The 14,174-nt window shown below is 49.8% G+C and overlaps 1 protein-coding gene across 1 annotated transcript in view; it reads left to right on the top strand.

Annotated features, from left to right (window-relative positions):
- The window catches only part of LCT (lactase), a gene marked incomplete in the record, with an annotated part of 262,995 nt that overhangs the window by 102,193 nt on the left and 146,628 nt on the right, over positions 1-14,174 (top strand).

The raw sequence follows: 14,174 nt of genomic DNA, 5'->3' as shown, positions 1-14,174 counted from the left end.
CATGTTTATACAGAGTCATGCGTCGCTGTGATTAATACAAAATATATATGGTTAACGATAGGTTTATGTCTGCAATCTAAACATTCTACTAGCGTTACGCAAAATCACGCGCATGTGGGCGTGGTTTTACGACCGGCCTTATCTAGCCTCGAAAAAAGCACACGTATACAATTGTCCAGCATGACCTCATTTTAAACACAAACTGAAGCATGTTTATTGTAATTCAGGCGCCGCTATGATTATATGGAATATAATTAATGTTTTTCAAGTTTATATCTGCAATTCGAGCACTCCACTTGAAACTACACATTTCACGCGCGCATGAACGTCCGACATCCAGCGTCCGACATTCAGCAAAGTCGCAATGACCCACAATGCATTTGGGCACACATCCTCCGAGCAACCTCATACAGCACACCCGTGACTCGCGGCTCGCTCGGCTCTTGCCTGAACACACAATAACTCTACTCTAACTTCCACGGAGCCGCACGGCGGAAACGCAGGTTTGTACCACATTTTAATTAAACGAACATTGCCAGGATTCTCGGATAGACGTTAATTTCACAACACACATGACAAAAATCCGATTTAATTCAGAGATCGCCGATCGACCTGGCACAACCATCTCAACGCGACGACGCCACGCCGCCCCCCCCCCCCCATCCTGGCGCGCACCCTTGTGCCTCCACACGAATCCCAACACTCCCTGCACGCCGCTCTATTCGCGTTCACGGCGGGGTTTACCTCACGTTGGGACATGCAGTCGGCTGTCATAATATTGAGTTGTCAATAAAGAATCTACGACTTGACATTCCTTCCTCTTGTCTCGTCGAGACAAAGTATCTTAAGAGACAACGTGCCACATCGGGCTTTATTGAAAAATAATTGTGTAATGCGGGTATTGAAAAAATAATTGTAATGCGGGTATCTCCCAAGGGCATATCGTGCGCCCAAAGCGCCTCGCCTGGCGATTTGGCGAGCGTGTCGTGCGGTGCGTGCTTGGAACCTGAGGGCTCAGAACATGAAAGTCCATTAACGTTTCGGATCCACAACGAAGGTGTCTGGTCCAGATGAGGTTCTGCTCCGCCAGAGGGCCCGTCACCTCCCCTGCGGAACTTGCTCCCCCCACCCTTTGCAGACTCAGTCCTTGCAGATCTTCGAAGTTAATCAACGATCATGCCCATGAGGTCCCTCACGTGCTGCTGTTCTGGGGAATACATAGTATTGTCAGTATCTTGTGTCTCAATTTCCTGGTCAGGGTACAGAGCGTAAAAATCCGATTCACTTGAAGCATTTGAACTTAATACATATGAAGCAAAGAGAGGAACTTCCTTTATGTCAAAGTCTCCCATGGGCGCCTGGTCGGCTTGCGGGTCTAGGACATCCGCGTCGGGTCCCTCGACCGCCAGACCCAGTGTCGCAATCAGATCCATAGTTGGGTCGGAAGGGGGCGTGCAGCTGTCAGCTTGTAATACATAAGCAGCGTTAGCCAGTACACGCAAGGGGTTTATAGCACAAGTATCACAGTCATCACATACACCGTTACAGGCAGCAGCCAGTTCCCACATGGGATCCGCACAAGTATCACAGTCATTACAAAATTCAATGCAATTTTCTGGAGCGCCGGTCGCAACTGCCTTGTTGAAGGACCCGTTCAGGTCGACGGCCTCTGTGGTCAGAGCCATAGTCGTTGTCGGCGGCTTCTTCACTTTCCATCCTGTAAAATACTTTCTCATACAGAGGAGGACTAGAGATTTCATTAGTGCCCCCCAAATTACTACCCCGATTATCACAGCCAGTGCGGTCAATAACCACTTCACTATGGTGCCCGTCCATCCCTGGAACCAGTCAGTGAGCCAGCTAAATGTATAAGAATCTTCGCGCGCGATCCGATCGATCGTCAGGGCGTGGCTAGTTTCCCTTAGTCTCACTATTGCGGCTGACACTCCTTCAGATGGATCGGGTATGTAAGTGCAACATTTTCCCTCTATAATTCCGCATACCCCTCCTTTCTCTGCCAGGAGCATGTCCAAAGCCACCCGATTCTGCATCACCATTGTACGCATGTGAATTACCGTGTCCAATAGTATGTCATGAGCCGTAGCGGTGTCGTTTGCCACCTTTTCTAGGGTCAAAGCCAATTTGTCTATTCGGAAACTATCCATGACTGTGCCCGCTCCTGGGAAGAAGAAACCAAACACCTTTTCCCATAGACTCCCGTGTAGTTTAGTGGTTCCATCTTCGTTCATGACTGACCTCTTATAACGCCTGTCCAAGGACTTTGGGTCTAGCTCATCCAGTATCTCAACGTCAGGAAGGACTGAACCCAGATAACATGTGCCCCCCCAATTATTTGGTAAATAGGGGTAAGCCTTGTCGCCGCATATAAACATTGTCCCATGGGGTGGGACCAGGTGGGTGGATAAGCACTGGAGTCCCTTTACCACCCCATTAATCCTACTAACCCCCCTAGAGAATGTTATAGCCGTTATGTTGTGGTTGTGTTTATCTTGCAGTACTATTCGTAATGTAATCCCTGAGCTCCCTTGTCCCAGCTTCCCGGGGAGAGTGTAGGCGCATTCTGATTCTCCCATACGCAAGTGGCCGGAACCCTGGAGGCAGACCCTCCCTTTCTGTGGTTTGACCCAGACGGGGGCAGGCCTCTCGGCCACATGGGCAATCATTGACGGGCGATAATTAAATTGTCGATTGCAACTCTTGCCGTTGTCAACCCCTTCTCTTTCCAGCGTGGTGACTAAACATGGGGAATCGATAGGTTGTGAGCAGAGGTCATTGAGGGACAGAGGTAGCACTATCATGTGTATTCCTGTGGTGCCTGCTTGGGGAAAGCGCATGCACGACCAGCAGTGTGTCCTATTTTGAATTGTTGCCACCTCCCTGGCCACTTTCCAATATGTGTTTTCACCCTTCTTTGGGGCCTTATTCTGGGGTTGTGGCGTGAGTATGTATTCGATGCATGGTATGTAGTTCTTTTCGCCACCGGCCGCGCCAGGGGTCCAGACGCTGCACCGGACCTGCATGGTCATGTCTTTCCCTAGGCGTGTGCGTGTTTGTAGCTTAAAATCAGGGGTTCCCCATTGGTATCCTGGTTGGGCCAAGGTCTTAATGCTAGCTTGCCCGTCTTCCCGGAACTCTCGTTGCTTTTGTAGTACCATGCCAACGCGTCCAGGCCCTGCCGACAGTGCTAGCCAATTTATGTTCACCCAATTTGTGTGCAGGGCTTTCTGTTCGAAACATGGTAGTGATACTCTTTGTCCCCATGTTACGGTGAGGTGTCGGGTTTCGTTTTCGCATCTATTGGAATCGGAGTTTCCCCTAGCTGCTGTCGCTATCAATAGTATTGTACCTATGATTAGGCCCATCCTTACTGTGGTTGCTGTGGTGTAGTGTCTGGTGCTTGTATGGCCAACTTACAGTGCGTGGCGTGGATCCACGAAGTCTTGCCCTCGCAAAAGACTGCCGTTGGTGTAGTCAGCAACACCTGGACTGGTCCCTTCCACCTTGGTTCCAAGGCGTTCTTGCGGGTGAAGTGTTTTACGAGCACGTAATCGCCGGTCTGGAAGTCGTGGATGGCGTGGCTTGTTGGTTCAGGCAACGCCTCTCGTACCCGGGCGTGAATGCTGCGTGCCACGTTGGACAATCCTCTGCAAAACTTTAAAAGCATGTCATCCATCACAGGCAAGTCAAGTTTGGACATGTCCATCGGTGCCGAAACAGGCAAACTCATAGGTCGTCCCATTAATATCTCGTGGGGGGGGAAGGCCCGTGGTGCAGCCCGGGGTGGACCGGATACTCATTAACGCCAGCGGGAGTGCTTCCGGCCACTTCAAACCTGTGTCTGCACAGATCTTGGCTACCTTGAGTTTCAGCGTCCCATTGGTGCGTTCCACAAGTCCCGCTGATTGTGGGTGATAAGCGCAATGGAAAGATTGTTTCACGCCCAGTGCCTTTAGGATACCCTTAATCACCTCTCCCGTGAAGTGGCCCCCTTTGTCTGACGAAATTTTCTGAGGGATGCCGAATCTGCACATGAAATCCTGCACGAGGCGCTTGGCTACTGTCGGGGCGTCTGACTTAACGCATGGATAGGCCTCGACCCATTTTGTGAACATGTCCACGATTACCAGGAGATATCGGAACGACATACTTGGTTCCATGTTAATAAAATCGAACTGGACATGACAGAAGGGCCCGATTGGCCGAGGATGGCCCGCATTATGTGGGTGCCTAGGGGGTGCCCCCCTGTTGTGTTGTTGGCAAACCGCGCATGACCGGCACACCTCTGATGCGATTCGCGACAGTCCCGGTGCCGCCCAGGTATAGTTTATCTGTTCCATCACCCCCCTCTGGCACACATGGCCATTTTGATGTCCCATACGTGCCAGCCAAGGCAGCAGTTCCTTGGGTGCTATCGGTTTTCCGTGAAGGGTCCACATCGCATTTGGTCCGGGGCGTGTGGCCCCTCTTTTTACCCAGTCATTGTGTTCGGCTGCTGTTACTGCGTTTTGAAGTTTTATAACGTCCTCATTAGTTGGTGAGGCGGTGATGATGGTGCACCCAATTTGCGGGGAGGGGGTAGGTCCTGAGGTCGGTACGTTGGCAGTTTGCGTGTGTGCCCCCTTTGCTCGCGTTACCATCGGCATGTTCTGTCCTATTTGTTGGTTGGCCGCTTTTCCTGCCGCTGCGTCTGCTCTGGCGTTGCCTCGGGCGACGTCAGAGTCTGTCTTTTGGTGGCCGCGACATTTAATTACCGCGATAGCGCGGGGAAGCAAGATGCTTTGGAGTAGCCCTTCAACCAGTTCGCCGTTCTTTATGACCGAACCCGCGGATGTGAGAAAGCCTCGCATCTTCCAGATTGCCCCTTTGTCGTGAACTACCCCGTGCGCGTATGCTGAATCTGTATAAATGTTGACGGCCAGGTCCGCCGCCAAGCTGCATGCTCTAGTCAAGGCGCACAGCTCCGCCTGCTGGGCGGAAAATGTGGGCGGAAGGCGCCCACTTTCTACCGTCTCACTATCTGAACACACCGCGTATCCAGATAGCAAAGAGCCGTCCCATCCGCGTTTAGCCGACCCATCGACGTAGTACACACGATCGGGGTCGTTGAGGGGAACGTCCTTCAAGTCCGGACGTACCGTGGAGACTTGCTGTACTACATCGACACATATGTGGGGTTCGCCCTCCTCTGGGGTGGGCATCAGTGAGGCCGGGTTGAGTGTAGTGCAACGTTTAATGGTGACGTTGGCGGCCGTAATCAGTGCTGTTTCGTAATGCATTAATCTAGTGGTCGACAAATGTTGTGTTGTCCGCTGTAGTAACAGTGAAGTGACGCAGTGCGGTACCTGTAGCGTTACCGGGTGCCCCATCACAATGTCCGCTGTCCTTTCCACAGCGTACCTAGCCGCTGCCACGGCTTGCAGGCACACCGGAAACCCTTGCTCGACCGGTTCCAGCTTTTTACTAAAGTAGGCTACCGGTCGTTCCTTATCTCCATGAGTCTGTGTCAACACGGACTGAGCAAAACCCCTTATTGCATGAGTGTAAAGGGTGAATGGTTTCGCATAATCGGGGAGTCCTAAAGTCGGTGCCGTTACCAATGCCTTTTTCAGCCCCTCGAAACAGCGCATCAATTCGTCCGTCCAAACCAAGTAGTTTGGTTCTCCTACTCTAGTGGCTTCGTACAGCGGTTTAGCAAGTAGCGCGTAGTCAATTATCCAAGAGCGGCAGTAACCCGTCATACCTAGGAAGCGCAACATCTGTCGTTGCGTACTTGGCCGTGGCGATTCCATGATGGCGGTCACCCGTCCAACATGCAGTTCCCGCTTCCCGTGTGAAATGGCATGACCCAAATAGGTTACTACCTTCCGTACAAATTGGAGCTTTCTCCGTCCCACCTTGTGGCCCTTGGCCGCCAAGGCTCTTAGCAGGGCCATGGAGTCCACTTCACAGGCTTCCTTGGAAGGGGAACAAATCAACAAGTCGTCAATGTATTGCAACAACACCGAACCCCCTTTTAGTTCCACGTCTGCCAAATCGCGGTGCAACGCTCGGGAGAACAGGGTGGGGCTGTCGGAGAACCCTTGGGGTAACACCGTCCAGGTGAACTGGCGCCCCCTAAAGGTGAAGGCGAACAAGTATTGTGACTCGGGTGCGATGGGTACGGAGAAAAAGGCCGAGCATAAGTCAATGACGGTAAAATGTGTTGCGTCCGGTGGAATAGATGTCATAAGGCCTTCCGCGTTCGGTACCACTGGGTGTATGCCTTGTATGACCTTATTCACTTCCCTCAAATCCTGCACGAACCTCCATTTATCCTGCATTGGTTTCTTTACGGGCAAAATTGGTGTGTTGCATTGGCTGTTAGTTTCTACAATTATTTTCTGTTTTACCAAAGATTGAATCACTGGCTCTATGCCCGCATCGGCCTCGTGCCGCAATTTATATTGTCTCACGTTTGGGAGGGACATTCCTGGTTGGACCGGTATTACCAGAGGCTTGGCATCGCGAATTCGCCCGACATCGTTGTCGTGTTGGGACCACAAATCGGCCGGAACCTCCTCCAAGAGGTCATCGGACTCGCCCGGGCCCTGAGACACCGTTCGTACAACGTGGTTGCCCTTTGGGGGCAGGTCTGTCTCTTCAAATTTTCCTTCTATACTCTGCTCCTCAAGGGTGATCAAATACCCTTCGTCATTGTCGAGCATCGTCACTGTCCAGTGGTCCACTTCATAAATGGCGCTGCACGGAATTTCTCGCAAACGCCCCATCATCCATCCTATACTTTCCGCCGGCCATCCTTTGGCGGTGGTGAGGGTAACATGGGCGTCCACCCCTGCGGGGTACTGAGACAACGCCCGCTGTTCCGCGGTTAGGGTTACCTCGACGCCTATTCCCTCCCGTCCAACCCATATATTTGACAATATTAGGTCCGAATTCTTACCTATTGACCCCTTTATCTTTCCTCGGTACTCGTCGTCATCGCCCCTAGCATCGTAGTAGGCCGTGCAATGGGGAGGGTTGTCCTTTATGTCTGTTGTAATTTGGTGTACGTGCAGCCAATCTCGCAACCCGTCACTCTGGGAGCATACTGTGTCTAGGACGTGTGCCCAAGAGGCCAAAGCCCCCTTTTCCAGGCTCCACCAGTATGCGGTGGGGCCGGGCCGAGACAATGCCGTCATTAACAGATCGCGTTTGGATTCCGCGACATCTACAAAAACTCCCTGCTCCGTACATGAAATTTGGCAGCCTAAACGGCAAAGTAAATCCCGTCCCAACAAGTTAGTCGGGGCGGTGGTAGTCATCAAGAAAGCGTGTCTAGCCTCTAATGGGCCGCACACCACTCTTACCTCTTCTGAAATGGGAAGCGCTTGGGGCAAGCCTGAAACTCCCACTATCTGAACATCTCTATCAGTGGGGCGCAAAGATGGTAGCTGCCCTTCGTTAATAGTACTGTGAGTCGCGCCCGTATCTACGAGAAAATCTACCGGTTGCCCATCCACGTCTAGTGTCCAGGTCGGCTCCTCGGTTGGTGTCATAGTCAAGAGGGGGCATTCTACGGGCGGCCCGCCGGCGTCCCGTCAATAGGCTACTTGATTTCTCTGTGGCGGGTATCCCTGGCGGGGCCCCCGGCAATCACGTTTCCAATGTCCCATCCGTCCGCAACGGAAGCACGCCCCTTGTGGAGCGGTGGATGCGGGATGCCTGTTACTGTTGCGCTGACCCTGTTGCGTCGGACGCCTCGCAGGCTGTTGGTTCCGCTGTCCCCATTGTGGCGGCCCATTCCCGTTTGCTCCGCTTGGGGTCCAATAACTTGGGGGAGGCCCATCGATTTGGGGAGGGGGTCCCTGTGGATACCCGTTCTGGGGAGGGGGCGTTTGTACTGCCCAGGTCTGTGGAGGGGGTGGTTGCATGGCCCAGCTCTGCGGCGGTGGAGGGGGCCCCTGCATGTTCCAGTTTTGGGGAGGGGGCCCTTGTGGGTTCCAATTTTGGGGAGGGGGCCCTTGTGGGTTCCAATTTTGGGGAGGGGGCCCTTGTGGGTTCCAATTTTGGGGAGGGGGCCCTTGTGTCCGCATGTCGACTCGTCCATTGTCGTTGTCATCAGCGTCATTTTCGTTTTCGTCGTCGCGCCCCCACTCTTCGTTGGGCTCTAACCTGGTGTCCCGATTCTGGGCCCGTCCTTGGCCTTGATTTCCCTTCTTATTTTGGTTGAGTCGGTCCCGTTTCTCCTGGACGAGCATTTGCAACATGTCGTCCTTAACATCGGCCTTCTTCTCGTCGCCCTCGCCACATTGTTCGGCCGCTTCGACTAGTTGGTCGGTTGGGGTGTTTCTCCATCCTATCATAGCCGTTTGAATGCGCTTCTTAACTGTCGGTCTCATTCCTTCTACAAAAAAGTTGTTCACTACAGCGTGAGGGAGATCTTGTGCCCGCACCTGGCCCAGTCCTCCCCACCTTAACACTGCTCGTTCTACCCTCTCTTTCCAATCGAGGGCTGCCTCGCCATGCTTCTGTTTTAGGCCGTATATTTTATTCCAATCTGGCCCCGCGGCTGGCATCAGTGCGGTATGTACCCCGGCCAACAATAAGTCGACCAGGGCCTCCCAATCGGCGAGGGTCTGGGCCGCGGTTTGGGCCGGGGGCGGTGCTACATTTGGCCAGCGTGCGTGTACTTTGGCCTGGTCCCACACCCGCGCGGGCAATACAGCCTTCCCCATGTGGCAGACGTCCCGCCAATCTGCGCCTGTATTTTGTATCCACAACCGCATAAATTCCGGTATCTGACCGGGATGTTCAGCCAGCAGGGTTCTCACCCGCTCCTGCATAGACGCCAAATCTGATTCCCTCCAGGGTATCCTGATGTTAATGGGTGCCCCCCTGTTCAGTCCTATTGTTTTTAAAGGACACATCCCAATTGCAGGTTGTGGGTTCTCTGATTCCGTGCACCCTTCCAATGAGGGGTACAGTTCTCCTGGCCCCTCTGGGGCCGTGAACCCGCTGTCCGCCCCATTAATTTCTTGTCCTCTAAAAGGATTGCCCGGGCTAAGGTGAACCTGAGGGGCGGCTGGTCTAGTTTTATGGGGGTCTAACCCCTGGGGGAACAGGGGCGGGGGTGGGAGAGGTGGCGCCTGTAGCCCTGGGACAGGGCTCAGGGCTTGGGGGGGTAGAGGCATGGTGGCTACCTCCCCTGTCGCGGGGTCTTGGTCCGGATTATGGACGAGCGGCATTAGCCGCTGATTTGCTTGCTTAACTACCTCCTTAATTGTTTTGTCCTGCTGAACCCTGTCTGCTTGTTTCTTTTGGCCCTGAAGCTTCAGTACTTCCCCTGCCAAGCTAGCCTGTCTTGAGGCTGCCAGTCGCTTCATTCCTTCCTTTTCCCACCAGCCATACACTTTCCAGTAATCGGGTGGGAAGTGTTTCCTTTCCCTTTCTAGCTTATCCAAAGCTCCGTACAACACTTCCAACTTGTCAAGTGCAAACGATCCCTCCTCTGGCCAGGGATTATTTAAATCTTTAGTTAACACAGCCCAGTCCTTTAATGGTCTTACCGCGGCAAAATGATGCCTCTTAAACATGAAAGATGCCGGGGTTCCCTTAAGGGGTTCCCTTTCTTTCGTTAGCTTGCTTCCCATCTTATTGCTCTGGGCTGATCCTTCCTGGAAAGTTCTCGGCCTGGCTCAACCTTTACGGCTGTCCGACCTCACTTTTCCCTTTCCCTAGTTAACTTATAACGTTACCCTTACTGAACGTTATCTTTACCGATATCCTGCGCAAATCCTTTTACTGGCCTTGTTCTTTATGGCCCTCTTAAGTTAGCCACAGCCCTTCATTCCCTGGCATGCAATGGCATACCCCATCTTGTCTCTGGGCTGTTCCTTCCTGGAAAGTTCTCGGCCTGGCTCAACCTTTACGGCTGTCCGACCTCACTTTCCCCTCCTGGTGCTAACTGTAACTTTAAGCTTACTGTTAAGTCCTTACTGGTATCCTTAATTGTTTATCCTGGCTTTAACAAAACCACGTCATTCTGAGGCCTAAAATGAGCCTTTACTTACAATTTCTGTTCGAGTGCAGGCAGCGCGGATGACAGGGAAGCGGACTGAAAATTCCGTTCGAGGAAGCAAGGTACAAATTTGGAAAGATAGCCCTCTGGTATAAAACAATTGCTCACCTTAATCAAATTAGAGTGCCAGCGTCCCGGCCTCGGGCAGCCTTCCTCCTGTCGCCCGGGTTCCGCTTCCCGTCCTCCGCGTCTGTTGACACCCCACTCCTGGTACCATCTGTGAAGAAGCAGCTCTTCGTTTGGAAAAGAAGTCCACAAATAGCCTGAAAAATGACGCAGCTTTTTATTAAAACCAACTTATACAGATCCGGAGGAGACAAGACATCTACAACAAGAACCAGCTTCATGCCAAGTCAAGCCTTCCTGGAAACACATTGATTCTCATTCACTTATATATGAATACGATTATCAGAAAATCTCCGAGAGAACAAAGCGACTGGCGAGAGTCCCTCCCACCGTTATCCGCTGTCATTCGGGGGAGTCAGCCCTTCCTTATCATTCGGACCAAATGTTTCTCTGGGCTCCGAGAAAACAGAAATGTAACTCACAAAGAGAAGAGTGCATGCTTGGCCAAACAAACCCATATATTTTATGGGTTTGTTTACATGAGTAATTCAAAGCATGTTTATACAGAGTCATGCGTCGCTGTGATTAATACAAAATATATATGGTTAACGATAGGTTTATGTCTGCAATCTAAACATTCTACTAGCGTTACGCAAAATCACGCGCATGTGGGCGTGGTTTTACGACCGGCCTTATCTAGCCTCGAAAAAAGCACACGTATACAATTGTCCAGCATGACCTCATTTTAAACACAAACTGAAGCATGTTTATTGTAATTCAGGCGCCGCTATGATTATATGGAATATAATTAATGTTTTTCAAGTTTATATCTGCAATTCGAGCACTCCACTTGAAACTACACATTTCACGCGCGCATGAACGTCCGACATCCAGCGTCCGACATTCAGCAAAGTCGCAATGACCCACAATGCATTTGGGCACACATCCTCCGAGCAACCTCATACAGCACACCCGTGACTCGCGGCTCGCTCGGCTCTTGCCTGAACACACAATAACTCTACTCTAACTTCCACGGAGCCGCACGGCGGAAACGCAGGTTTGTACCACATTTTAATTAAACGAACATTGCCAGGATTCTCGGATAGACGTTAATTTCACAACACACATGACAAAAATCCGATTTAATTCAGAGATCGCCGATCGACCTGGCACAACCATCTCAACGCGACGACGCCACGCCGCCCCCCCCCCCCCCCCCCCCCGTCCTGGCGCGCACCCTTGTGCCTCCACACGAATCCCAACACTCCCTGCACGCCGCTCTATTCGCGTTCACGGCGGGGTTTACCTCACGTTGGGACATGCAGTCGGCTGTCATAATATTGAGTTGTCAATAAAGAATCTACGACTTGACATATATACATATATATACATATATACATATATATACATATATATACATATACACATATATATACATATATACATATATATACATATATATACATATATATACATATATATACATATATACATATATATACATATATACATATATATACATATATATACATATATACATATATATACATATATATACATATATACATATATATACATATATATACATATATACATATATATACATATATATACATATATACATATATATACATATATATACATATATATACATATATACATATATATACATATATACATATATATACATATATATACATATATACATATATATACATATATACATATATATACATATATATACATATATACATATATATACATATATATACATATATATACATATATACATATATATACATATATACATATATATACATATATATACATATATACATATATATACATATATACACATATACACATATATATACATATATATACATATATACATATATATACATATATATACATATATATATATATATATATATATATATATATATATATATATATATATACTGAAACGCAAAAGAAACTTACCACCTTTGAAACCTTTAAATATCAACAATAACACTGCGTGTAGTAAATGTGTGAACTTATTTGTGGACAATAGTGTCCTCACTGTCAGACAAAACGGTCACGGATGGTCACTTGAACCTTCAATGGTCACTTCATAGCACAGCTGTTGAACAGCCGTTTTGACTGTCAGTGATTAGCCAAGAGATACGGGATGATTTTAATGAGCTGCACGTGATGTCTTGATATTGGCTTTAAAAAGGCCAGTGCAAAATGGGCATTTTGACCATTTTGACCAACTTCAAAAAGACCAAAAACACAAAAGAAACTTACCACCTTTGAAACCTTTAAATATCAACAATAACACTGCGTATAGTAAATGTGTGAACTTATTTGTGGACAATAGTGTCCTCACTGTCAGACAAAACGGTCACGGATGGTCACTTGAACCTTCAATGGTCACTTCATAGCACAGCTGTTGAACAGCCGTTTTGACTGTCAGTGATTAGCCAAGGGGTACGGGATGATTTTAATGAGCTGCACGTGATGTCTTGATATTGGCTTTAAAAAGGCCATTGCAAAATGGGCATTTCAATCAACATGCCACGATTGTCAAGGGATCAACGGCAGCGTGCCCTGGGCATGCTGCAAGGTGGACTGAGCTACCGTGAGGTGGCACGTCGCCTTGGCTGTTCAGACCAGACGATATCGGCCCTGATGGACAGAGACACCCTCCACAACTCTGCAGATGACAGACCTCGATCAGGGAGGCCAAGAGTCACCACTGCAAGGCAGGACAGGCAGATGGTCTGAAGTCACCTGCGGGATCGATTCCGTCCAGCATCCCGCACTGCGGCAGAAACTCCGGGGCGTGCAAACCCACGGATCTCCAATGATACTGCACGAAGACGACTGCATGACTATGGTCTGACTGCCAGAAGACCATACAGAGGCCCCGTGATGACGGTTGCCCATCGCCGCAACCGTCAGAGATGGTGCCAGCAGCATCAGCGGTGGACCTTGGCGCAGTGGAACGAGGTCGCTTTCAGCGATGAGTCAAGGTTCTGTGTGGACAGTCCTGATGGGCGTGAGCCGTGAGTGTGTCTGGAGAAGAACTGGCGAGCGATATGCCGATTGTTGCGTGCGTCAAGCCAACAGGTGGGGTGGCCCAAGTGTGATGGTGTGGGCAGCCATATCAGGCCGGTACAGGACGCCACTGGTGGTTGTGGATGGGAATCTTAACGCCCAGCGGTATGTGGATAACATCCTGCGACCTCATCTGCTGCCATTCCTGCTAGACCACCCAGAACTGAGAACCTTTCAGCATGACAACGCTCGTCCCCATGCTGCTCGCTTTACCACTGCATTTCTCCAAGGCGAGAACATCAACACCATGCAGTGGCCTGCGCTCTCCCCTGACCTGAATCCCATAGAGCACCTGTGGGATGAGCTTGGGAGACGCGTAGTTGGCAGGGCCAGGACACGGGCAGAGCTGCTTCAGACATTGAGGACTGAGTGGGACAGAATCCAGCAGCAATCCATCCAAAGACTGGTAGGCAGTATACGCCGACGATGCACCGCCTGTATCCAAAACAATGGTGGCCATACACGCTATTGAAAGGGGACTGACATTGCACCCTGTGCTGTTCTGTACTGTAGAACAAACTGATGAGATGGTGTAGCTTGGTCAAAAACTTGACATGTCATCAATAAAATGCCAATGTTTCAGTTAGCAATTGTTGGTTTGTTTTATTTTGAACTGTTACAATTTTATTACATTTCAAACAAGTGGTAAATTTCTTTTGCGTTTTCGGTCTTTTTGAAGTTGGTCAAAATGGTCAAAATGGTCAAATTTTTCGGTCAAAATGCCCATTTTGCACTGGCCTTTTTAAAGCCAATATCAAGACATCACGTGCAGCTCATTAAAATCATCCCATACCCCTTGGCTAATCACTGACAGTCAAAACGGCTGTTCAACAGCTGTGCTATGAAGTGACCATTGAAGGTTCAAGTGACCATCCGTGACCGTTTTGTCTGACAGTGAGGACACTATTGTCCACAAATAAGTTCA

The sequence above is a fragment of the Myxine glutinosa genome, chromosome 1 (assembly GCF_964187855.1).
Source record: "Myxine glutinosa chromosome 1, kmMyxGlut1.1, whole genome shotgun sequence".
NCBI lineage: Eukaryota > Metazoa > Chordata > Myxini > Myxiniformes > Myxinidae > Myxine > Myxine glutinosa.
Note: the sequence above shows the minus strand (reverse complement) of the source record. Positions and strands in the feature narration are given on the sequence as shown.